At 48.6% G+C, this 24,928-nt stretch overlaps 1 pseudogene; it reads right to left on the bottom strand.

Annotated features, from left to right (window-relative positions):
- Positions 1–15,580: 15,580 nt before the first annotated feature.
- LOC120933809 lies at positions 15,581–17,501 on the bottom strand (annotated as a pseudogene).
- Positions 17,502–24,928: the final 7,427 nt, after the last annotated feature.

Genomic DNA, 24,928 nt, shown 5'->3' with positions numbered 1-24,928 from the left:
GACAGCAAGGAGGGGCACAAAGAGGCACCGGCTGCCGGCAGCGGAAGATGATTAGCTGGAAGTCACTGAAGCTATGATTCGGAGACACCAAGGGAGCTGTAGCAGATGAGGTGAAGATGCCGGTGCAAGTCAGAGTCCACGGGTTTGAGAGCCTGATCAGGTCAAGCAGGAAGTCCAGGAAACAAGCGGAATGGTCAGGGGTTCCAGAAGGTAGAGAGTCCAAAACGGGAAGCCAGGGATCAAAGGAATGGAGACGGAAGCGGGTCCAGTAAACAAGCCAGGAGGTCAAAGCGTAGGAGAAGGCAAAGAGTAGTCAAGTCCAAATCCGGGTCAAAACAGGTCAGGATACAGGTAATCTTCCAAGGTACTTCAGGTAAAGCTGACAACGAACCAGCAATTAGCAAGGAGGAAGGGGCTGGCTTAAATAGGCCGCTCAGGCCACTGATTGGTCCAAAGTAACATAGGTTCAGCACCAGGCTCCAACGGACAGCAAGCAAAGTAACACTTGAGCAGTGGCTCAAAAGCAAAGAGCTGGACTTGTAATGGATAGGTCCTAGGTTCAATCCCACCCAGAGCCAACTGGGGAATGTTACCGTAAAGGGCAGTGCCCTGACACTCTGTCTACTATCATTGTACTCTTACCTACTATCTCTGTCTACTATCATTGTACCCTTACCTACTATCTCTGTCTATCACAGTAGGTGTGGCCAAATGGCTCTTGCTGACTTCATCCCCCTGCCCCCCAGTGATGCCGAACCTACCCCCAGACAGTCGCCCACCACTCCTGGACAGCAACAGATGTGTGTGTGACTATCTTGGTTACATAAGGGGAGACACAGCCCGGTCTGAATAATGTGTCCGGGTTTCAGTCTGCCTGAAACACATGATTCCAAACCTGAATTGTCCGGGTGAATCCCGGGCAAGTGGCAACTCTAAGCCCTGGGTGGCAATGCTACTCCTCCATATATACTATAAACTAAGTGATTGAGCGTTGTCATTCTAAAACAGGAAGTGTGCTTCTGGCGGGATCGCCAGGTGAAAATAAAAGGGGAGAAAAGCCTAAAAAAAAACGAATGCAGCCACCACATCTAAGGACTTCTAAGCTGTTCGTATTCTTGTTAGATACTCCATATGAAATATAATTGTGTAAATATGAAAGTAAAAGAAATAAAAAACACAAAAAAGTTACTTCACAAAATACTTTCAACTATTTCAAAATAATAATAATAATGATAAGAGAAATATAAAGGTCACTGATAAGGTGTCCTTGGGGAGTTTCCAGATAAATAAGGTCGTGTACTCGTGCGGCTCCTCACGGGCTCCTTGTGTGTTTATCACAGAAGGACGAGAAGCTCCATCACTCATACTTGTCTGCGGTGTAATTACGGCGGATTATTTTTTGATCTCCTGGAGAAAGTCCATCATCAGGTAGCAAGTCAGCCAAGTTTCCGGAGAAATTCACTTTAACAGTCTATTCACTTCTATATTTTGCAGAACAAAGCGATGAAGTCATTACAGTCTGGTGGCAAACTTTTGGGTGATAGACAATGACTGAGGTTGGGGGGAAGTATTTGACACTCTCAAATGGCCCATCTCAGTTAGTGAGGAGATTCCAGATGAGGCTTGTGCGTGGTGATCAGTAGAGGTGAGCACCTCCGTGGTGGTCAGTAGAGGTGAGCACCACCGTGGTGGTCAGTAGAGGTGAGCACCATCGTGGTGGTCAGTGGAGGTGAGCACCACCGTGGTGGTCAGTAGAAGTGAGCACCACCGCGGTGGTCAGTAGAGGTGAGCACCATCGTGGTGGTCAGTAGAGGTGAGCACCACCTTGGTGGTCAGTAGAGGTGAGCACCATCGTGGTGGTCAGTAGAGGTGAGCACCATCGTGGTGGTCAGTAGAGGTGAGCACCATTGTGGTGATCAGTAGAGGTGAGAACCATCGTGGTGGTCAGTGGAGGTGAGCACCATCGTGGTGGTCAGTGGAGGTGAGCACCATCTTGGTGGTCAGTGGAGGTGAGCACCATTGTGGTGGTCAGTAGAGGTGAGCACCATCATGGTAGTCAGTAGAGGTAAGCACCATCGTGGTGGTCAGTAGAGGTGAGCACCATCGTGGTGGTCAGTAGAGGTGAGCACCATTGTGGTGATCAGTAGAGGTGAGCACCATCGTGGTGGTCAGTAGAGGTGAGCACCACCGTGGTGGTCAGTAGAGGTGAGCACCATCTTGGTGGTCAGTGGAGGTGAGCACCATTGTGGTGGTCAGTAGAGGTGAGCACCATTGTGGTGATCAGTAGAGGTGAGCACCATCGTGGTGGTCAGTGGAGGTGAGCACCATCGTGGTGGTCAGTAGAGGTGAGCACCATCGTGGTGATCAGTAGAGGTGAGCACCATCGTGGTGGTCAGTAGAGGTGAGAACCATTGTGTGGTCAGTGGAGGTGAGCACCATCGTGTGGTCAGTGGAGGTGAGCACCATCATGGTGGTCAGTAGAGGTGAGCACCATCGTGGTGGTCAGTGGAAGTGAGCACCATCGTGGTGGTCAGTAGAGGTGAGCACCATCGTGATGGTCAGTAGAGGTGAGCACCATCATGGTGGTGAAGATTTGATCCAGATTGGCCGATTTGAGGATTTTCAGTAGACCATGTGATTTGTGTTATGCCTGGTTGATCCTTCATGGTGCCTTGCAGCAATCCCAACACTTACCTACTATCTCTGTCTACTTTCCTCCAAAAAAATTGTGCCCTGTCCTTTTAAAAAGAAACCTTTCACTATAATCAATACATGAAGTGCAAACAAAGACATTCACTTCACCAGTCTATAACTCTTCTATATTTTGCAGAACAAAGCGACGAAGTAACTACAGTCTATGTGAAGAACTGGTGGCAAACTTTTGGGTGATGGACAATGACTGAGGTTGGGGGGAAGTATTTGAGACTCTGGAATGGCCCATCTCAGTTAGCGAGGAGCTTCCAGATGAGGCTTGTGCATGGTGGTCAGTAGAGGTGAGCACCATCATGGTGGTCAGTAGAGGTGAGCACCATCATGGTGGTCAGTAGAGATGAGCACCATCATGGTGGTCAGTAGAGGTGAGCATCACCATGGTGGTCAGTAGAGGTGAGCACCATCGCGGTGGTCAGTAGAGGTGAACACCATCATGGTGGTCAGTGAAGGTGAGCACCATCATGGTGGTCAGTGGAGGTGTGCACCACCATGGTGGTCAGTAGAGGTGAGCACCATCATGATGGTCAGTAGAAATGTGCACCACCATGGTGGTCAGTAGAGGCGAGCACCATCATGGTGGTCAGTAGAGGTGAGCACCATCATGGTGGTCAGTAGAGGTGAGCACCATCATGGTGGTCAGTAGAGGTGAGCATCACCATGGTGGTCAGTAGAGGTGAGCACCATCACGGTGGTCAGTAGAGGTGAACACCATCATGGTGGTCAGTGAAGGTGAGCACCATCATGGTGGTCAGTGGAGGTGTGCACCACCATGGTGGTCAGTAGAGGTGAGCACCATCATGATGGTCAGTAGAAATGTGCACCACCATGGTGGTCAGTAGAGGTGAGCACCATCACGGTGGTTAGTAGAGGTGAGCACCACCACGGTGGTCAGTAGAGGTGAGCACCACCACGGTGGTCAGTAGAGGTGAGCACCACCACGGTGGTCAGTAAAGGTGCAAACAAAGACAATGTGCAAAATAACAGGGATTAGCATATGGGGGACCAGAGCAGCATGAGGGGGAGATGAGCACATGGTGGACCAGAGCAGCATTGGAGGGGAAGAGAGAAGCATATGGGGAACCAGAGCAGCATGGAGGGGGGAGATGAGCACATAGGGGACCAGAGAATCCTAGGGGGAAGAGCATATGGGGGACCAGAGCAGCATGGAGGACCAGAGAAGCCTGGGGGAGTGAGGAGCATATGGGGGGACAGAGCAGCATTGGGAGAGAAGAGAGGAGCATATAGGGGACCAGAGCAGCATGGGGGGGGGGAAGCTTTGTCCGGCCGGCATGGGAGAGACCTGTCACCTGTCAAAGTGGGCCAGTCTGGATGAAGTCCAGGGCCAAATTTTTGTCCCAGTCCAGCCCTGTTCCCTAGTGCTAAAATTGTAGCATCAGGAATTCTGTCTGACCCCTTCCATGTAACCTTCCAACCTCTATTTCCTTATCTCCACCTAAATAAACATCAAAGTAAAAAAACTCATGCAATATTTGCTAAAAATATTTCCTTAGTGACTTCCTCATTAAATAAGTGGCTCCTCCTGTGTTTTCTTTTATTATTAACAAGAAACACAAATACAAGAGGTTGCCCTCTGATCTCCTGGAATGAAGCCACCTTCAGTCACAACATCTCAGCCAAGATTCCAGAGAAATGTTCTTCAACACGTCACCACCACCACTCTTCTACAGAAGATTATTGGGAGATACGGCTTCATAGATCACATTATTGGGAGATACGGCTTCATTGATGACATTATGAGGTGATACGGCTTCATTGATCACATTATTGGGAGATACGGCTTCATTGATGACATTATTGGGAGATACGGCTTCATTGATGACATTATGAGGTGATACGGCTTCATTGATGACATTATTGGGAGATACGGCTTCATTGATGACATTATTGGGTGATACGGCTTCATTGATGACATTATTGGGTGATACGGCTTCATTGATCACATTATTGGGTGATACGGCTTCATTGATCACATTATGAGGTGATACGGCTTCATTGATGACATTATTGGGTGATACGGCTTCATTGATCACATTATGAGGTGATACGGCTTCATTGATCACATTATTGGGTGATACGGCTTCATTGATCACATTATGAGGTGATACGGCTTCATTGATGACATTATTGGGTGATACGGCTTCATTGATGACATTATTGACAAAAAAAACAAAAAACCGACCTCATCCAGCCAAAGCAAGAAAAAAACATCAATATAAATATTCCTCAATCAATGCTATTCACGCTGCTACCAATTACCATCGACACCACCAAAAGCATCATCAAAAATCTCCGAGACACTACAGCACCAAACGACATCATTTCTACAAAACTCTTGAAAGAATGTTACGAAATCGTGGCACCCTCCATAACACATCTCATAAATCAGTTATTCAGGTATTGTTCCAATTTCTCTCAAGCAAGGCATAATCAAACCCCTCCTAAAGAAACCCAACCTCGACCCCAAAGACCCAAATTGCCGCAGACCGATAACAAGCCTTAGCACCATCTCCAAGATCATGGAGAAAGCAGTAGTACAACAGCTACAACCCCATCTGGACTCCCACAAACTCCTGGACCCACTACAATCGGGTTTCCGCCCAGGATACGGGATAGAAACGGCACTTCTCAAAATATGGGATGATGCTCTCCAATCAGTGGACGAAGGAGAATCGTGTCTTCTGGTGCTGCTGGACCTAAGTGCAGCTTTCGACACAGTAGACCACAAAATTCTTCTCACTCGTCTCACAGAAGTAGGTGGAGTCGCAGACTCAGATCTACCCTGGTTCGCATCCTTCCTAGAGAATCGATCCCAGACAGTGAAACTAGTAGCCCTTACGTCAGAGGCTTGCACGTCACATGCGGAGTCCCGCAAGGATCACCCCCGGTCGCCCGTGCTCTTCAACATCTACCTCCACGCACTCCTCACAATCATTAGCAAACAAGACCTGCTCTACCACTCCTACGCAGATGACACTGAACTTTATCTTTACGACACTGAACTTTACCTTCGCCTTACCAACAAAAAAGACCAATATCATGGATTAGAAAAATGCCCGACATTGATAGATAATTGGATGACAGAGAGCTCCCTCAAACTCAATGGATCCAAAACAGAACTTCTCTTTCTTCACGCAAACCGGAAGACAAAATGTAGGACGACATGGACTCCTCCCACCATCTTTGGACAAACCATCACCCCAAGCACTAAAGTAAAAAGCCTCAGAGTCATCTTTGACTCAGACATGTCTATGGACACACAAATAGGATCAGTAGTCAGCGGATCTCACTATCTTCTCCGCTTGCTGCGTAGACTTATCCCCTTCATCCCGGAAGAAGACACAGCAGTAGTAGTTGGAACAATCATCAATTCCAGACTCGACTATACAAACTCCCTCTACCTAGGACTACCGAAATACCAGATTTCTTGTCTACAAGTCGTCCAGAACACTGCAGCCAGACTGGTAACTGTGGGAACCAATCTCCCCGGTCTTTTGGACTCTCCATTGGCTAGCCGTAAAGGATCGGGTGACATTCAAGAAACTCTGCCTCACCCACAAATGCACACAAGGAAACGCGCCTCAATACTTATGCGAGAAAATAAAGCACTACACCCCTAATCGGGCTCTACGATTAACTAATCAGAACCTCCTCCACATCCTCAAGTCCCGCTACAAATCGAAGGGAGAACGAAGATTCGCAATCCAAGGACCGTGGCTATGAAACTCTCTACCTAGAGACATTCGGAGGGAAGAAAACAATCGGGCCTTCAGAAAAAAACGTATGACCCATCTCTTCTGAAGCGTGGCTGGACGACGACATTGGATACAAAGCGCCTTGAGGCGATTTAGTTTGCATTTGTAGCGCTATACAAGTTACTCACTCACTCACTTCATTGATCACATTATTGGGTGATACGGCTTCATTGATGACTTTATTGGGTGATACGGCTTCACTGATCACATTATTGGGAGATACGGCTTCATTGATCACATTATTGGGAGATACGGCTTCACTGATCACATTATTGGGAGATACGGCTTCACTGATCACATTATTGGGATATACGGCTTCACTGATCACATTATTGGGAGATACGGCTTCACTGATCACATTATTGGGAGATACGGCATCATTGATGACATTATTGGGAGATACGGCTTCATTGATGACATTATTGGGAGATACAGCATCATTGATCACATTATTGGGAGATACGGCTTCATTGATCAAATTATTGGGAGATACGGCTTCATTGATGACATTATTGGGAGATGTTATCATGTGTTTTCTATGTTATCTAAGTTTTCTTTATTATAAGTATTAACGAGAAACACAAATACAAGAGGCTGCCCTCGTTCCTGCCTGTTTTATTCGGAGGTCTCTGATCTCCTGGAATGAAGCCACTTTCAGTCACAACATCTCAGCCAAGATTCCAGAGAAATGTTCTTCAACACGTCACCACCACTCTTCTACAGAAGATTATTGGGTGATACAGCTTCATTGATGACATTATTACGTGATTAGGCTTCATTGATCACATTATTGGGTGATGCGGCTTCATTGATGACATTATTGGGTGATATGGCTTTGTTAATGACCTTATTGGGTGATACGGCTTCATTGATCACATTATTAGGTGATACGGCTTCATTGATGACATTATTGGGTGATATGGCTTTGTTGATGACATTATTGGGTGATATGGCTTCATTGATCACATTATTGGGTGATACAGCTTTATTGATCATATTATTGGGTGATATAGCATAATTGATCAATCATGTGGTTTATTAGATGCCCAAATCTCGCCCCTGCCCTCCAATGCAGATATTTAAGCACAGATCGTGCTTGTATAGCTGCATACTCAGCTATGCTAGCCTAGGAATGACAGCTGTGACCCCAGAAGTGACATGCCACACATTGTTTCCAGGATTTTTAGCCATAGGAGAGGAAAGGATATTCCCCAATTCCCTCCTGTGTTCACATGGAAGCAGTTTCCAGCAGTCCCAGCACCCCTAATGCCGGGTACACACAAGAGGATTTATCCGCGGAAACGGTCCTCCGGACCGTATTCGCGGATAAATCCTCTGGCGGATTTTGATCTCCTGGTTGTACTAACCAGGAGATCAAAATCCCTGCGGAATTCCGTCCGCGGTGACGTGTCGCGCCGTCGCCGCGGTGATGAAGCGGCGACGTGCGCGACGCTGTCATATAAGGATATCCACGCATGCGTCGAATCATTACGATGCATGCGAGGGATGTGTTCGGACGGATCGATCCGGTGAGTCTGTACAGACCACCGGATCGATCCGCTGGAGCCGATTCCAGCGGATAGATTTCTTAGCATGCTAAGAAATTTTTATCCGCTGGAAATCGGTCGGCCCGAAATATATCCGCGGATAAATATCCGCTGGATCGTACACACCAGCGGATCTATCCGCTGAAACCGATCCGCGGATCAATTTCAGCGGATCGATCCTCTCGTGTGTACGGGGCCTAAGGAATGGGAGGGCCAAGAACCATAACTTTGGGAGCTCTCCATGGAGACATCAGGGATCTATCAGACCCCTGATGCCTCCCTTGCCCTCCAAAAAGCTAACCAAGCACAGATTGGCTGTACCAGCCAGGGAATGACAGCTCTGAAACCGTAAGTGACAAAACCCGTCGTTCTGGCCTTATTCATCAGAGAGGAGATCGGGGAACAGATGTTTTTTCCATCTCCTCTGTAGACGATGGCAGGCGGTTACTTCTACTTAGGCTCACCACATACATACTAATCTGACTGCATTCTTCTCCCAACAAGTATGTAGTGCAAGGATTTGCCGGACTGGATACAGATTGATGGGATTGTTTTGGTAGGGCTTCATATTACACAGTTGTGGTAAATCTAAAGGTTGTCTGCAAGGTCAGATTGTAACGTGCATGGTGAACCTTAGTCTTCTGGAACAGACCAAAAACAAAGAGGTTCCTCGTGGTATTTTGTGACTCCATTGCTTGTCTTCTCCAAATCTCCGACCCTGGCTTATCTTTGTGTGTTTGCTACCTGTACTTGTCATGTATGGGCAGGGATTTGAGACCCCCTGTGCCATCCGCATATTTGGTGGATGTATGAACTAAGGCACAGAGTCTAAGGAGCTGCCTGGTGTTCACCAGCTCCACCCCACGCATGCATGGGGTGTTGGGCTTTGCTGCCAGATGGCTCCCAGGTTGTAGCAGACATTGAAAGGTCATACTGTAATGTGTATGGGGAGTTTTGTCTTCTAGAACTGACCCAGGACAGATAGCGTCCCCTGTTTTTTGTGGGACATTGGTCTCTGATCCAATTCTTTGAACCCAGCTTATCTTTGTTTGCTTGTGGACCCGTTTATGGTGGACCATCTGTGCCATATGCATGGTCGGTGGAGGAGACATGGAGCAGAGTCTAAAGAACAACCTTGTATTTACCAGAGCATCCTGCAAGTGGTGATGGGCTTTACTGCAGGGCAGCTCCCGGGTTGCAGCCTTTGGGCAGTTCCAAAGTTGCAGCCTTTGGACACACCCTACAAGGGGTGACAGGCTTTACTGCAGGGCAGCTCCCTGGTTGCAGACTTTGGACACACCCTACAAGGGGTGACAGGCTTTACTGCAGGGCAGCTCCAAGGTTGCAGCCTTTGGACACACCCTACAAGGAGTGATGGGCTTTACTGCAGGGCAGCTCCCGGGTTGCAGCCTTTGGGCAGTTCCAAGGTTGCAGCCTTTGGACACACCCTACAAGGGGTGACAGGCTTTACTGCAGGGCAGTTCCCTGGTTGCAGACTTTGGACACACCCTACAAGGGGTGCTGGGCTTTACTGCAGGGCAGCTTCCAGGTTGCAGCCTTCAAACACACCCCACAAAGGGTGCTGGGCTTTACTGCAGGGCAGCTCCCAGGTTGCAGCCCTCAGACACACCTTGCATGGGACGATGGGCTTTACTGCAGGTCAGCTCCGAGATTGCAGCCCTCAGAAAAAAATCATGCAAGGAGTGATGGGCTTTATTGCAGGGCTGCTCCTAGGTTAAAGGCCTCAGACACACACCACATGGGGTGATGGGCTTTACTGCAGGGCTACTCCTAGGTTGAAGCCCTCGGACACACACCACAAGGGGTGATGGACTTTACTGTAGGATGGTTTCCAGGTTGCGGATCTTGGAAACACCCATGCAAGTGGCAGTTGACCTAGAAAAGAACCAGGGTGTAGTACAGAATTGATAGCCAATCTTGTAAATGGAGACAGACCTGAGGTCAGGGTGGGCAGTGAACAAGCAAGGTCAGATACTAAAACATGGTTGATAACCAGAGAGAAAGAAACCCGAACACCACATGCCACAGAAAATACTAGGGTCACTGGGTGAACCAAGATGCTCTGGGCCACTGGATGGCACAGGAGTCACTAAAGATCTAGGGTATGGTGAAGATACATGTGTACAGGGATGCTGTGGGCACTTGCTGGGGTACACTGGAGGCTGTGGGGGTCACAGGTCTGTACAGGGGTCATAGGAACAAGGAACTCTCATTGTGGAATGAAATAACTAAAAAACTGGAGAGGAAGGAGGAAGAAAAGAAAGGTTAAAGGCAGGAACAAGGACATCCTGACACTGACTCGGGGGCAACTCCAAGGAATCTGGTTGAGTGTGTACAAAGGGTCCTTGGCCGGCGACGGAGGACGGTAAACAGACAGAAAAGAATTCCGTGGAAACCTCCAACAACAGTGAAGAACAGTGGTGTCACTAGGGAAGGGCCAGAGGGGGCCATGCCCCCCCAACATTATACTGTTCCCCCCATGTGCCACCCCAATTTAAAAAAAATGGACACTGGGAATTCAGGGGACAGGTATAGACCGAGCCCCAGTATTGCTGTCTCCGGCTCCTCCTCCACCTCTTGAGTCTACTCCCGGCCACTGGTTGTTAGAGCCGCCTCGCACCTTCCTATCTCGCACGGAATGATGAGAGGGGAGATACGAATGTCAGATATGTATAGGAATGGTGGCAAACACATACCAATGATGTTCTATAACCTCGTCTGGAGGCGATCTGGCAGAAGTAAAGGGTGTACAGAGGGGAAAATCATACAATAATCACCAGAAAATACTTTCAGAGATCTGAGGCCTCAAATAAACATTTCCTGGTACATCGTCTGTATGGTATTTCTGTAGATGGACAGATAACATAACTCTGACTCATTCTTCCATCACCAGAAAGTGAAACTAAACCTGAGTTGTGGAGTAAAGGACAGTATGAAAATAAGATTAGATTTTAGATGGAGGGGTAGAACCACAGATGAGGGTCAGTTAGGAAGCAGCACTTTAATTCTGAGTGCTAGCTCTTTGGGCAATAAACCCCTTTGGTGCAAGAACAGCAGGCCCCTAATCCACCTCACATTATATCACTCGTGTTCACTGCACCATCATAGTAAAAATGTCGGTTGGCAGAGAGACGCAACAGCGCTATCTGAGTGTAGTAAGTTGAGTAAAGTAAAATATTCACTCACTGGCCACTTTATTGGGTGAACCTTGCTAGTAGCGGGTTGGACCCACTTTATTAGGTACACCTTGCTAGTATCGGGTTGGACCCACTTTATTAGGTACACCTTGCTAGTATCGGGTTGGACCCCCTTTTGCCTTCATTCTTCGTGGCATCCCATTCCACCACATCCCAGATGCTGTTACTAAGCCAGAGGTCTGCAGTACCTCCCCCCGGCAGCCTAGTAATTTAATAGCATGTGCTGGTTGGTGGAATACTGCTCCCAGCTAGTCCGGTCTGCAAATCCTGCACACTCCCCACAGTCTCTCCTCTGGCCTTGCACCCAGCTCCCCTGGCATGCCTTATCCAGAACTCCACTGTGTTACACTCACGGACCTTCTCCTGCCCCGAGTCCATGATGAAGAACTTTGACTGGACATATGTTCCGACAGCTTCTCCAGCCCCTCTGTTCCAGGACACTCCATCCATGACCGTGTAAAGATGTAGCTCCCTCCCAGCTCTCCTGGGCTCCTCCGCTATTGGCGCAGCCCCCCCCCCAGATGGGGATGGCCTCCTGCTGCTGTCTAATGCTCCAGTCTCCCGGCCGACAACTTCTCCCGAATGGCATGTGACCTCAGCTTATATGGGAGGCCTGTCCCTTGCCAATACCAAGTGGGGATTGGTCAGGGCTCCTGACATGAGCTGCCTGCCACTCCAGTCCTTGGCCCTGCCTCTCTTCCAGAACATTCTCTCTGGAAGCAGGGGAGGTGCCTCAGAACTAGAGCACAGGTGGTCACACCCACTGCTACACTAGCCACTCCCTGCCCCCCAGATCAAAACAAGCAGGCCTAGCCTGAAGCATAGGCCTGTCTAAATTTACTTTCTCTGACAGTTGCCCTAGCAAAAATCCTACTCTAGCACCTACCTACGGTAGAGGGTGCTACACTATTGTCACATTTTGGTGATCCTGTGCCAATTGTAGCCTCAGCTTCCTGTTCTTAGCTGACAGGAGTGGCACCCGGTGTGGTCTTCTGCTGCTGTAGCCCATGTGCTTCAAGGTTGGGTGTGTTGTGCATTCAGAGATGGTATTCTACATACCTTGGATGTAACGAGGGGTTATTTGAGTTACTCTTGTCTTTCTATCATCTGCCCATTCTCCTCTGACATCAACGAGTCATTTTCCTTCACACAACCTCCGCTCACTGGATATTTTCTCTTTTTCCCCACCAATCTCTGTAAACCCCCGAGAGATGATTGTGTGTGAAAATCCCAGAAAATCCCAGAAATACTCAGACCAGCCCAATCACTTTAATCCCAATTCTTTCCCCATTCTGGTTCTCGGCTTGAATTTGGATTTGAGGGCTCAGATTCAGTATAGTGATCGCTTTTCAGTCAGTGTGACGTCACCGGAAGTGGGGGGGAGGGTTCAGAGAATGTGTACTCCTTTTTCAGGCTGCGGTAAGGTCATGTTATTATGGGACTGGTTTGGTCATGTTAGTATGGGGCTGGTTTGGTCATGTTAGTATCGGGCTGGTTTGGACATGTTAGTATGGGGGTTGGTTTGGTCATGTTAGTATGGGGCTGGTTTGGTCATGTTAGTATGGGGCTGGTTTGGTCATGTTAGTATGGGGCTGGTTTGGTCATGTTAGTATGGGGCTGGTTTGGCCATGTTAGTATGGGGCTGGTTTGGTCATGTTAGTATGGGGCTGGTTTGGTCATGTTAGTATGGGGCTGGTTTGGCCATGTTAGTATGGGGCTGGTTTGGTCATGTAAGTATGGGGCTGGTTTGGTCATGTTAGTATGGGGCTGGTTTGGTCATGTTAGTACGGGGCTGGTTTGGTCATGTTAGTACGGGGCTGGTTTGGTCATGTTAGTATGGGGCTGGTTTGGTCATGTTAGTATGGGGCTGGTTTGGTCATGTTAGTATGGGGCTGGTTTGGTCATGTTAGTATGGGGCTGGTTTGGTCATGTTAGTATGGGGCTGGTTTGGTCATGTTAGTATGGGGCTGGTTTGGTCATGTTAGTATGGGGCTGGTTTGGCCATGTTAGTATGGGGCTGGTTTGGTCATGTTAGTATCGGGCTGGTTTGGTCATGTTAGTATGGGGCTGGTTTGGTCATGTTAGTACGGGGCTGGTTTGGTCATGTTAGTATGGGGCTGGTTTGGTCATGTTAGTACGGGGCTGGTTTGGTCATGTTAGTATGGGGCTGGTTTGGTCATGTTAGTACGGGGCTGGTTTGGTCATGTTAGTATGGGGCTGGTTTGGCCATGTTAGTATGGGGCTGGTTTGGTCATGTTAGTACGGGGCTGGTTTGGTCATGTTAGTATGGGGCTGGTTTGGTCATGTTAGTATGGGGCTGGTTTGGTCATGTTAGTATCGGGCTGGTTTGGTCATGTTAGTATGGGGCTGGTTTGGTCATGTTAGTAAGGGGCTGGTTTGGTCATGTTAGTATGGGGCTGGTTTGGTCATGTTAGTATGGGGCTGGTTTGGTCATGTTAGTACGGGGCTGGTTTGGCCATGTTAGTACGGGGCTGGTTTGGTCATGTTAGTATGGGGCTGGTTTGGTCATGTTAGTATGGGGCTGGTTTGGTCATGTTAGTATGGGGCTGGTTTGGTCATGTTAGTATGGGGCTGGTTTGGTCATGTTAGTATGGGGCTGGTTTGGTCATGTTAGTATGGGGCTGGTTTGGTCATGTTAGTATGGGGCTGGTTTGGTCATGTTAGTATCGGGCTGGTTTGGTCATGTTAGTATGGGGCTGGTTTGGTCATGTTAGTATGGGGCTGGTTTGGTCATGTTAGTATGGGGCTGGTTTGGCCATGTTAGTACGGGGCTGGTTTGGTCATGTTAGTATGGGGCTGGTTTGGTCATGTTAGTATGGGGCTGGTTTGGTCATGTTAGTATGGGGCTGGTTTGGTCATGTTAGTATGGGGCTGGTTTGGTCATGTTAGTATGGGGCTGGTTTGGTCATGTTAGTATGGGGCTGGTTTGAGATCTCATTACCCAGCATTACAAACACACGTCCAATAAGAACACTATAGCACTATTACCGGCACATAGTAATAGAAATAAAACAATACAAAAAAAGTCATATGCAGCCAGGGGCGGACTGACCATTGGGACTCTCGGGCACTGCCCGAGGGCCCCATGCCACTAGGGGCCCCATCAGGGTTGCCAGGCTCAATAAAACCAGGAACAGTATGTCCCTGATATGTCCAAAACCGACATGCTTTTGATGTGAAAATCCTGAGATTTTAGCTGCCCCGCCTCTGCACTGCCTCCTGGCGTGGTGGCCATCTGTAAGCCCGGGGGCCCCATAATCTTCTATTGCCCGGGGGCCCTATGAGTTGTCAGTCCGCCCCTGTATGCAGCCATATGCTGTGTAAGCTGTTTGTAGAATGTTGAGGAGCTACAGACTGTTGTAAGGCCGACTAGTTGTAGGCTGCCATCTAGTGGTAGATTTAGTTCTCTGAACATTTACATCAAGGGCACCACACATACAGTAGGGAAAATATATACTGTGTAATCACCCCTCCAGTGAAAATCGCGGTAAAAAACGCTGCGTTTTGTCACGGCAAATCGCGGTAAAAAACGCTGCAATTTGTCGCGGCAAATCGCGGTAAAAAACGCCGCAAATCGCCTAGGTGTGAATGCAGCCTTAGACAGTCAAGTCAATCACAGTAAAGTACGAATTACAAAATTCAGAAGTAGTGTGTCGAATAAACGTAAAATGTATTCTAACAGAATTACGAATGAAATAAAATCTACAAAATTACGTTTTTACAATCAAAGGAAATTAGACACGAAAATACGAATGATCATAAAGCAACGAAAATATATTTCTTACGAAAATACGAACGCGTCATGATGGAAAATAGAATATAAATACGAATAGCAAAACAACGAATATTAAACTAACGTAAAAACGAAGGAACGAATAAAATCATTTTAAAAATACGAACGCGGCAGAATACAGAATATAACGAAAATACTAATCTCGATTCAACGAAAAATAAACTAACAGAAAAAAACGGAAATGGAAAAAAGAGTGTTACGAAAATACTAAAGAGTACGAATACGATAACTAACGTCTTACGAAATTACGACTCATTACGAATCACGATAAACGAACTGAAGTCTACATTACAGTGATGAATTTGGATATCTTCCACCACTGATGCATTATGATCGTAGCCCTCCTCTGGATGATCAAGGAACTGCAAGTATGGAAACTCTGGAGCTCCTCTTTACTCGGTGAGAGAATTTACATTTAATTACAGATATATTTTCCAACAACCTATATACTCCTTATTAAGTCCTTATAAATAATCACTGTTCTGATCAGGAATACAATTTGTGTAAAGAAAAAAAGACATCTAAGGAGTTTATTTGGGCTTCTCTTCCACACTGTAGAGATCATGGCGACGTTGGCTATGAATTGGTATTTGCTGACGGATATGAGCGAGGTATTGCAAGTCTATATCTGTGGAAATGATGGTTTCATCTGCCCCAGCCTTAGCAATGACTTCCCCCCATGGACTGACCACAGTGCTGTGTCCCCAAGCTATATAGGAGGCTTTTTCCTCTCTGGCTGGAGACACGGTGGCAACATAGACTTGGTTGTCCAAAGCCCGTGCTCTCTGCAACAGCTCCCAATGTGCAGGTCCTGTTGTCATGCTCCGGGATATACCAATAACTGACAGCCTTTCTTTGTGTATATCTGGGCGAGTTCAGCAAACCTGATGTCATAACAGATGCCCACTCCAATCTTGCAATAGGGTGTGTCAAACGCAGAAAAGCTTTCCCCAGGGGTTAGTGTTTCTGATTCTTGGAATCGAATCTTCCCTGGAACATCAATATTAACCACTTGCCGCCCGCCAATGACATATTGACGTCGGCAAAGTGGTTGTAGAATCCTGACTGGACGTCATATGACGTCCTCAGGATCCTGAGCCGCTGCGCGCCCCCGGGGGCGCGCATCGCGGCGATCGTTGTTGCAGGGTGTCAGTCTGACACCCTGCAACACCGATCAAGGTAAAGAGTCTCTCACGGAGACTCTTTACCATGTGATCAGCCTTGTCCAATCACGGCTGATCACGATGTAAACAGGAAAAGCCGGTAATCGGCTTTTCCTTACTCGCGTCTGTCAGATGCGAGTAGAGGAGAGACGATCGGCTGCTCCTGTGACAGGGGGGGGTTTGTGCTGATCGATTATCAGCACAGCCCCCCCGAGGATGCCCACTGGACCACCAGGGATGCCCACTGGACCACCAGGGATGGCCATATAGACCACCAGTTAAAAAAAAAAAAGGATGCCACCCTAGACCACCAGGGATGAGGAGGACACACAAAATGGATGCCAATCAGTGCCGCAATGGATGCCATTCAGTGCCCACAATGGGCATCACTGATTGGCAGGCATTGTTTGGCACTGATTGGCATCCATTAGTACAACACATACAATAGTGCCCATCTATGCCCATCCGTGCCACCTATCAGTGCCCATCCATGCCGCCTATCAGTGCCCATCCATGCCGCCTATCCGTGCCCGTCCATGCCGCCTATCCGTGCCCATCTGTGCCACCTATCCGTGCCGCCTATCCAAGCCCATCCGTGCCGCCTATCAGTGCCCATCCGTGCCGCCCGTCAGTGCCGCATATTAGTGCCCATCAACGCCACCACATCAGTGCCACCTCATCGGTGCCCATCAGTGCCGCCTTATCAGTGCCTGTCAGTGCAGTACCATCAGTGCCCATCAGTGAAGGAGAAAACGTACTTATTTACAATGTTTTATAACAGAAACAAAAAAATACTTTTTTTTTTCTAAATTTTCGGTAATTTTTTTATTTTTTTTGCAGAAAATAAATATCCCAGAGGTGATCAAATACCACCAAAATAAAGCTCTATTTGTGGGTACAAAATGATAAAAATGTAGTTTGGGTACAGTGTAGCATGACCGCGCAATTGTCATTCAAAGTGCAACAGCGCTGAAAGCTAAAAATTGGTCTGGGCGGGAAGGTGTATACGTGCCCCCCGGTATGGAAGTGGTTAAAGAGGTGCACCTTTCTGTGCTTTACCAGCAATGTTCCATCAGGACCATACACAGTGCAGGTGTTGTACAATTTCCCAGAATCCTCCTCTGGTATAGAGCGGGCAGAGCTACAATCTGAGCTCCTTGCTGGGCCGCCTGTTTTACCAGCTCGGATGCCTTCTTCAGATTATCTGCTTTTACAGGAGACACAAAGAGCTGAACTAGGCCCAGGCGGGATTTTGCCATGGTTCTAGCTGCTTGCATACTGACACAGGAGCCCGAGAAATAAGTCCTTTGCTTGTACTGGCAGCAGAATTGATGCAACAATTTTATCTTCAGGACACTCACTAACATCCCATTTGGCTGACACCCATCCACTAACTCTCCTAGCTTGAAGGGATAGCCCTCACAGGACATGCCCTGGGCACTGGTCTGTACGGTAAGCAGAGACAGATCTTTCTTGGTGCGCTCCAGTCAGCTCTGCAGGACATCTGGGTTGCAGCTTTACTCGGATTCAGGCCCTCGGATCAACTACCTGGATGCAAGCGCCTTGAGGCGATTAAGTTCGCATTTGTTTCGCTATACAAGTTACTCACTCACTTACTAAGGCCACATGGCAGACCGTACAGAAAAGGGGCAGCCGTCCCCTCCCTCCGGGACCCCGCTCTCCAGCCAAAAACCCACAGCACATGTGCCCTTGGCATATATACAGTCACCCAGCATGCATTATAGCACTTTCCTCTGCCAATGGCCAGGGCTGTAACTATGCCTATACTCTCACTTGTCAGGTTTCCTCCTACTGTCCAATGCGCCACATCCTATTGGACCAGTGTGAAACCTTCAGACAAGGTCACCAGTCATCTCTATGCTTCTCATCTGGCGAAGGCGGATCATTTCTCCGGGTCCTCGATGGCACGGGAGAGCCCGGTAAAGCACCGTAAGGCGACGGGAGGGGGGGACGTCCCCTCCCGTCACCTATAAGAACGTTCAAGCGGCGGAACTGCCTGTCATGGATATGCAATAAAGTCTGGCAGCTTACCTGATCTCCATGTGTTCATTAGAGGCCTGACCCTCCTTCTGACTGTCTTTTATCACCTTCCTCCCTGTATTGCTCCACCCTAGGCCATCCCAGGAAGCCTATATTAACCACTGCACTGCTAGTCTGCTTGGCTGTTCAACCTTGTTGTTAGCTTAAGTTCCTGTCTGCAGTGTGCTACGATTACCTTCCTGTGTACCGTTTTTGGTCGTCCCTGACTTCTCCTGTTTGCCTGTGATCCTGACCTTTTGCGAGTCCCTCGGTTACCCTTGTCTGCCTGTTGCCCTGACGTCGGCTTACCCATCACTACCGCTTGTCCTGCTTGCTGCTTCCCCTCTCTCCCTGCGGAGCGTGACCTAGGGGATCCCAGGGGTCGCGACCTGGATCCAGCTGCGGCAAAGGTCATCCTCACCACTAGAGGCTCTGGTGAACACAAAGCTGGGTCTTAGACTCCGCGCCCTGGGCGATCTTGGGTTCACGCTTCCTCTCTAATCGCAGCAGTCGGCCATAGGGTTTACTACCCTGTGGTGCATCCCTGACCCCAACGGGGTGCACTTGTCACCTGGCCACAGGTGACCTGACACTATGATCATTCTTATGGTGCGCAGAATCGCCGCCTGAAAATAGTGATATCTGAATGATGCCTGTAGCTGCCCCCATCATTCAGATATCCCCACTAAAAGTCAGGGATGGCGTGAAGTGGTTACATTTTGCACATTAAAAGAAAAACAACACAAATCCTAAAGCGTATGTACTAATAATATAACCAGTACTAGTTATAAACGGAACTTAGTCCAAATAAAACCCCTTTCATAGCATTGGCAGTAAAACGCCGCTATTTTTGCCAGATACTAGGCGATATCTGGTATGCCCCTATTTATTCCCCAGCAAATGTCCTCATAAGAAAGAGATAAGGGCTCCAATAGTGTAGTATCCAGGATTCCAGTATATTAAAAAATCAGTATTAAAAACATAACAATCTTCCATAAAATTGGTAAGATGTCATCCCAAAACAAACACTCCAAAAAACAGGGTCTGCGAGTAGTGTTAGGAAACCAGGATTGGCAGTATGCGCTCCAGCTGCATTCCACCCAATTACCTCTCAAACCCGGAAGTGACGTTGTGTGCGTGGCCCTGCCTTAAGCGTTTCGTCATGAACGTCAGAAGAGAATTTTGTGTAGATTCCAATAACAATAAAGAGCGTCAAATGGGTACAGCAGGAATGGTGGTGGTGACCTTCTGCAGACACATGACTTCTATGTTATATCGCCCCCATGTGGAGGAGACACATGACTTCTATGTTATATCGCCCCCATGTGGAGGAGACACATGACTCCTATGTTATATTGCCCCCATACACATGACTCCTATGTTGTATCGTCCCCAAGTGCAGGAGACACGTGACTAGGGGTGCAACGGATCACAGTTGATCCGTGATCCGAACGGGTCACCCCCTTCGGATCGGAACACACTGTGATCCGCGGATTGCCACGGCTCCGGAGCTAGGCCGAAGCCGCGGCCTTTCCTAATGTTACGGCGGCGGCTCCGGAGCTAGGCCGAAATCCGCAGCCTTTCCTAATGTTATGGCCGCGGCTTCGGCCTACCTCCGGAGCCATGACCATAACGCTAGGAAAGGCCGCGGCTTCGGCCTAGCTCCGGAGCCGCCGCCGTAACATTAGGAAAGGCCGCGGCTTCGGCCTAGCTCTGGAGCCGCGGCCATCTTGGTACACCCGGCGGCGGCCCTCCTCTGTTTACACCCACAGAGGAGGAGCCTGCACTCGTGGGACACACCACTCGGGGAGTGTCTGTCGGTAGTAGCTGGGGGGTCACTGTACTGAGAGGAGGGGGGTCACTGTCCTGAGAGAAGGGGGGTCACTGTCCTGAGAGAAGGGGGGTCACTGTCCTGAGAGGAGGGGGGTCACTGTCCTGAGAGAAGGGGGGTCACTGTCCTGAGAGAAGGGGGGTCACTGTCCTGAGAGAAGAGGGGGTCACTGTCCTGAGAGAAGGGGGGGTCACTGTCCTGAGAGAAGGGGGGGGTCACTGTACTGAGAGGAGGGGGGGGTCACTGTACTGAGAGGAGGGGGGGTGTCTGCACCGAGGGGGTACTATAGTTGGTGGGGGGACATGTGGATATTACAGTGGGGGAGATTTTATTTTTTTGCCGATCCGAAAAATGATCCGATCCGTGACTCCTGATCCGAGGAACGATCCGAACCGTGAGTTTTTTGATCCGTTGCACCCCTACACGTGACTCCTATGTTATATCGCCCCCATGTGGAGGAGACACATGACTCCTATGTTATATGGCCCCCATGTGGAGAAGACACATGGCTCCTATGTTATATCGCCCCATGTGGAGGAGACACATGACTCCTATGTTATATTGCCCTCGAGATCTGATGGAAGTACAGGGAAAGGAGTAGGCAGAGGAAGAATTGGCCCTGAGGGGAATTGTTGTCAGAGCGTCACCAGAAATTGTTTTTCAGAGCTCAGAAACTGTGTGAAAGACTCAAACATTTCCTGATACAGTTTCTGTAAAGTATTTCCGTGAAAAAGATTGACAGATAACAAATTTGTTGACTGTGTTCTTCCATCACCAGAAAGTGGAACTAAACCCGAGTCATAGAGTTTATGAGAAGGGCAGTATGAAAATAGGAGTATTTGACCTTTTTGGGGTTTTGGGTGGAAAGGTGAAAGGTTAGAACCAGGGATGAGTCGGGGGGTTAGGATGTTTTGTTGAAGCCAGTCCCTTGCTATAAAACGGGGCACAGGGCAGCCATGGTGTCAGTGCATTGGGAGCTGTTATTGGGAAAGCTGACAAACTACATAATGAGAGATTAGGGTCAGTTAGGAAACTGTACTTTCTGATTGCTAGCTCTTTGGGCAATCAACACTTTGTTGCAAGAACAGTGAGCCACTAAACCACCTAAGAAATAAGGTTAGGCGTACATCAGTTGGGCCTATTATGGTGGTGGTGCTGCTGGCACATCATACACTTCTGGATAATTTGCTATCTCCTAATTATTAAAGAGGGTTTGATAGAAATTGGCCAGCAGCTGGAAATGGAAAAACTGAATCAATGAACTGTAATGTAAAAGAAGACACATGCTGGGTTGAATGCCCTCCATGTGGTGGGGAAGCAGACAGTCTATTTACTCATTCCTGCCTGGCCCAGGTTGGCTCTGTAGACCTACCAGGATACTATGGGCTGGAGGCTCCCCAGAGTACCCACTGCACCAGGCAGAGCTCCGGCACCTCACCCTTCCTAAGGCTCACCCTTTGAGACTCCTGACTTGGCCTAACCAGCATCCCCAGCCATCTGCCACAGTTTGCAGTCTCTACCAGTCATAGTCCATTTCCAGAGGAAGGTCCCACCCTGATGTTAGGAGAAAGAAAAAGTCCACACAAACCCAACAATTATATGGCGTCAGAAATTCTAGATAGGAGATAGAACATTCACTTTTAGTTTAAAAGCATATAGAGAGGGTTGACTGGGATAAGAGTCAAGGAGAAGCAGCCCATAACTACAATAGGCATTGCCCTGAGTCCGGCATCACATGCAAAGCAGAGCCTGTAGTCCCAAAAAGTCCTGCATCTTCCTTCCTGCTTCCACTCTAAGGAGAAGACACATGAAAATAGCCTACCAGCTACATGTTAATGAATAGTAATGTACTGCACCCCTTTGGAGCTGCTGGTTTGATGAACCCTCTGAAACGTACTGTTGGAAGGCAACATGAGTTAATATAATATTTCTGGAGTTTCTACATCTGTTTCCTAGTCCCAAAGATCAGCCAGGCTGATACTTGCAGTTCCATGGCTTTAAAGGTACAGAGGTATTTTGGCCCCAAGCAAAATCTGCATAGCAAGGGGGCCTGGCTCCTGTGTGTCTAGGACAATACGATGAGAATCAGTAATAACCACCCTGCAAGCAAGCTTCAAAGAGAATAAGGGCTAGATAAGACGGCCCAGGGCCTTATAGAGATGATGAGGACAATACTGCCCCCCAGAGGCCAATTACGGCAAGACGGTCAGTAATATAATCTGTTGAGGAAGACTGCCCTGTGAACCCTCTGTTTCGTCCAAAACTGACAATGGGGGGGTTGGATGAGGTGTGACTGAGGTTTTTAAAAATAGCTGTTTCAAGCAAAGAGCTCTCCCTCTTTAGCTGGTGGCCTTTGCCTAAGCCTGTTGGCTCTCTTGCACTTGAGATCTTGAGACCTTGATGCTGGCTCGGGCCTAAGCCATGCAGCCCAGAGAGCGCTCTTTTTAACATCTTGAGACCAGCCAACGAGTCTATTCTAGAGTATGTGATAAGTATCTTTGATGTTTATTGTTGTATGTTGTAGATATCTGCTGTTTAGTATATTCCTATTTTCTTGGGAAATAAATGTAATGCAAATGTTTACTAAGCAGATGTGTTTGTTATAGAGATAAGCAAGTTAATACATATGTAGCGCCCCCTTACTTTCAGTATGGGCACTACGCTAAAGTTAGTGGGAATGGGAGAGTTATTTTGCTCCCATTCACAATTTGCTAAATTGGGACTTCTGTCATTCCAGAAATGTCCACTGGGTCAGTCTGTGCTCCAGGGATGTAATTCCATCCCTGGCCGGCAGTTGGCCCCAGTGGGGTTCTGGCAGAGTGAGTTTTCCCCAGCAGCCAATTAGAGGAGCTTTTCCCTCGCGGGGCATGCTGGGGTATATCTGTGACAGGTGTCAGGTGCTCGAAAATCTTCGTGGGGTCCCGGTTCCAGGTGCGGCATCCACCTTCAGGGTGCGCGCATGCATGGACCCCGCCGGCGCGGCCCACCTGGCCAAAATTGCAGGCTTCACTGAACCTCATCCGGAGGTAAAAGGGGACTCCAGTGATCTACTGGGTCCCCGGTTCTATTGAGAGGATCCCAGGCTGGGTGCCGTTCGATGGGGCGGTCGGCTTGAGGAGAGCCCGGAGTCGGGTTGTCCAACAGGGCTTGAACGAATCAATCAGGGACCTGGTGACCGGAATGCTGACAGGTACGCTTTGCTGTCATCCGGTGACCTATTCTAAAATCTACTGGGAGGATTCGCTCTATTCATCCATTTAGTTTACCTAATGTAATTGGCCTGTGGCAGAGGCCCTAAAGTCAGGTCTGTGAGAGAGATCTGTTCCTCCCAGTAAATCCTAAGTGACACTTCGGCTGCCTGGCTTGTGGGGGGGTCTGTCCGGGGGCACTTTGCCCACTCTGGCTAGAGTGTCGACGAATAATAATTTTGGTACTCTATTGAGCAGGACTGCTCAACTAATGTCCAGGCCTGATACTGCAAGGTTCTCCCTTTTCTTCATCAACCTGTTCTTCCCATTTGATGTTGGCCGTGTTTGGCCTGAAAATGAAGCATTGGAAAAACCTGTATTCACTGGGGTAGATTCACATACGCCGCCGTAATTTGAATTCCGCGCCCGTGTAATGTTACGCCGATTCACAAAGGCAGTTACGCTAAAAAAATAGGCTTACTCCACCGACGTAACTTGATTGCGGTGGCGTAGAATTGTGTGCAATATAACTTTGGCAGCTAGGGGCAATTCTGTTGTTGTCGGAGTAGAATATGCTAATTTCCTAGATACGCCGATTCACAAACATACGTGCGCCCGGCGTTCGTTTTTTACGTCATTTGCGTTAAGGCTTTTTCGGCGTAAGGCTGCTCCTGCTATTAGGAGGCGCAGCCAATGTTAAGTATGGATGTCGTTCCCGCTTTGAAGTAACCAAGATAGTCTCACACAAATCTATAGCCACATGGAAGCTGTGGGCAACTTTGGCATCACTGTGGGGGGCAGGCAGGGCCATGATGTCAGCAAGAGCAATTTGGCCACACCCAGTGCCATCTTAAGAGCATTATAGGCCCCTGGTCAATACAGTGCACTGGGGCCCTGTCTACACAATCACGCACAATGGCTGCATTTAATTGGCACAATGGCTGTGTTTGAATGGCACAGCAAATTACTTACAGGGTGAGGCCGAGGGTCAGGTCAGGTGCAGTGCAGTCACTCACACTCACAGCAAGGCAGGCTCAGGACAGGCTCAGCTCAGTCAGGCTGCTCTTCTCAGAAGTGCTCCGTTGTCCGCTCGCTCCCCTCCGTCTGAGTCTGAAGATGGCAGAGGTGGGTGGAGCTAGTTTTCCAGCCACGGAGGCGTTGTGCTCTGAATCCTGGGGCAACCGTGCCCTCTGACGTCACTGGTTGCTAGGATCCTAGCAACCAGTGCAGTTAAGTGAGCAGCGTGCGGCGTGCCACAGCTTCGGCACCCCCTTCTCCTAGCCCCCCAGGCAAGTGGGGCCCCCGAGCAACTGTCCAGCATGCCCATGCGAAAAGACAGCCCTGGCCACACCTACTGTTCACTACGGCACGCTTTGCGCCACACATTACTACGCTCCTTAGGGCACCCAAAGGTGTCCCAGTTTCGCTAAAGTGTTCAGGTTTGGCTTAAAGAAAAGGTGGCAATAGGGTTGCCACCTTTTCTTCAAGCCAAACCCGAACACTTGCGGCGCATTATTATAATTTTTTTGCAGTAAATGTTGCATATATGCTGAAAGTATGGTCAATAATTCCAATGTGCGAAGGTAGCGGGCCGGGTGAAACCAGAAGTGTTTTTATTAAAAAGTTTCTGCAATGACACAAA

The sequence above is a fragment of the Rana temporaria genome, chromosome 3 (assembly GCF_905171775.1).
Source record: "Rana temporaria chromosome 3, aRanTem1.1, whole genome shotgun sequence".
In the NCBI taxonomy this organism is placed as follows: Eukaryota; Metazoa; Chordata; class Amphibia; order Anura; family Ranidae; genus Rana; species Rana temporaria.
Note: the sequence above shows the minus strand (reverse complement) of the source record. Positions and strands in the feature narration are given on the sequence as shown.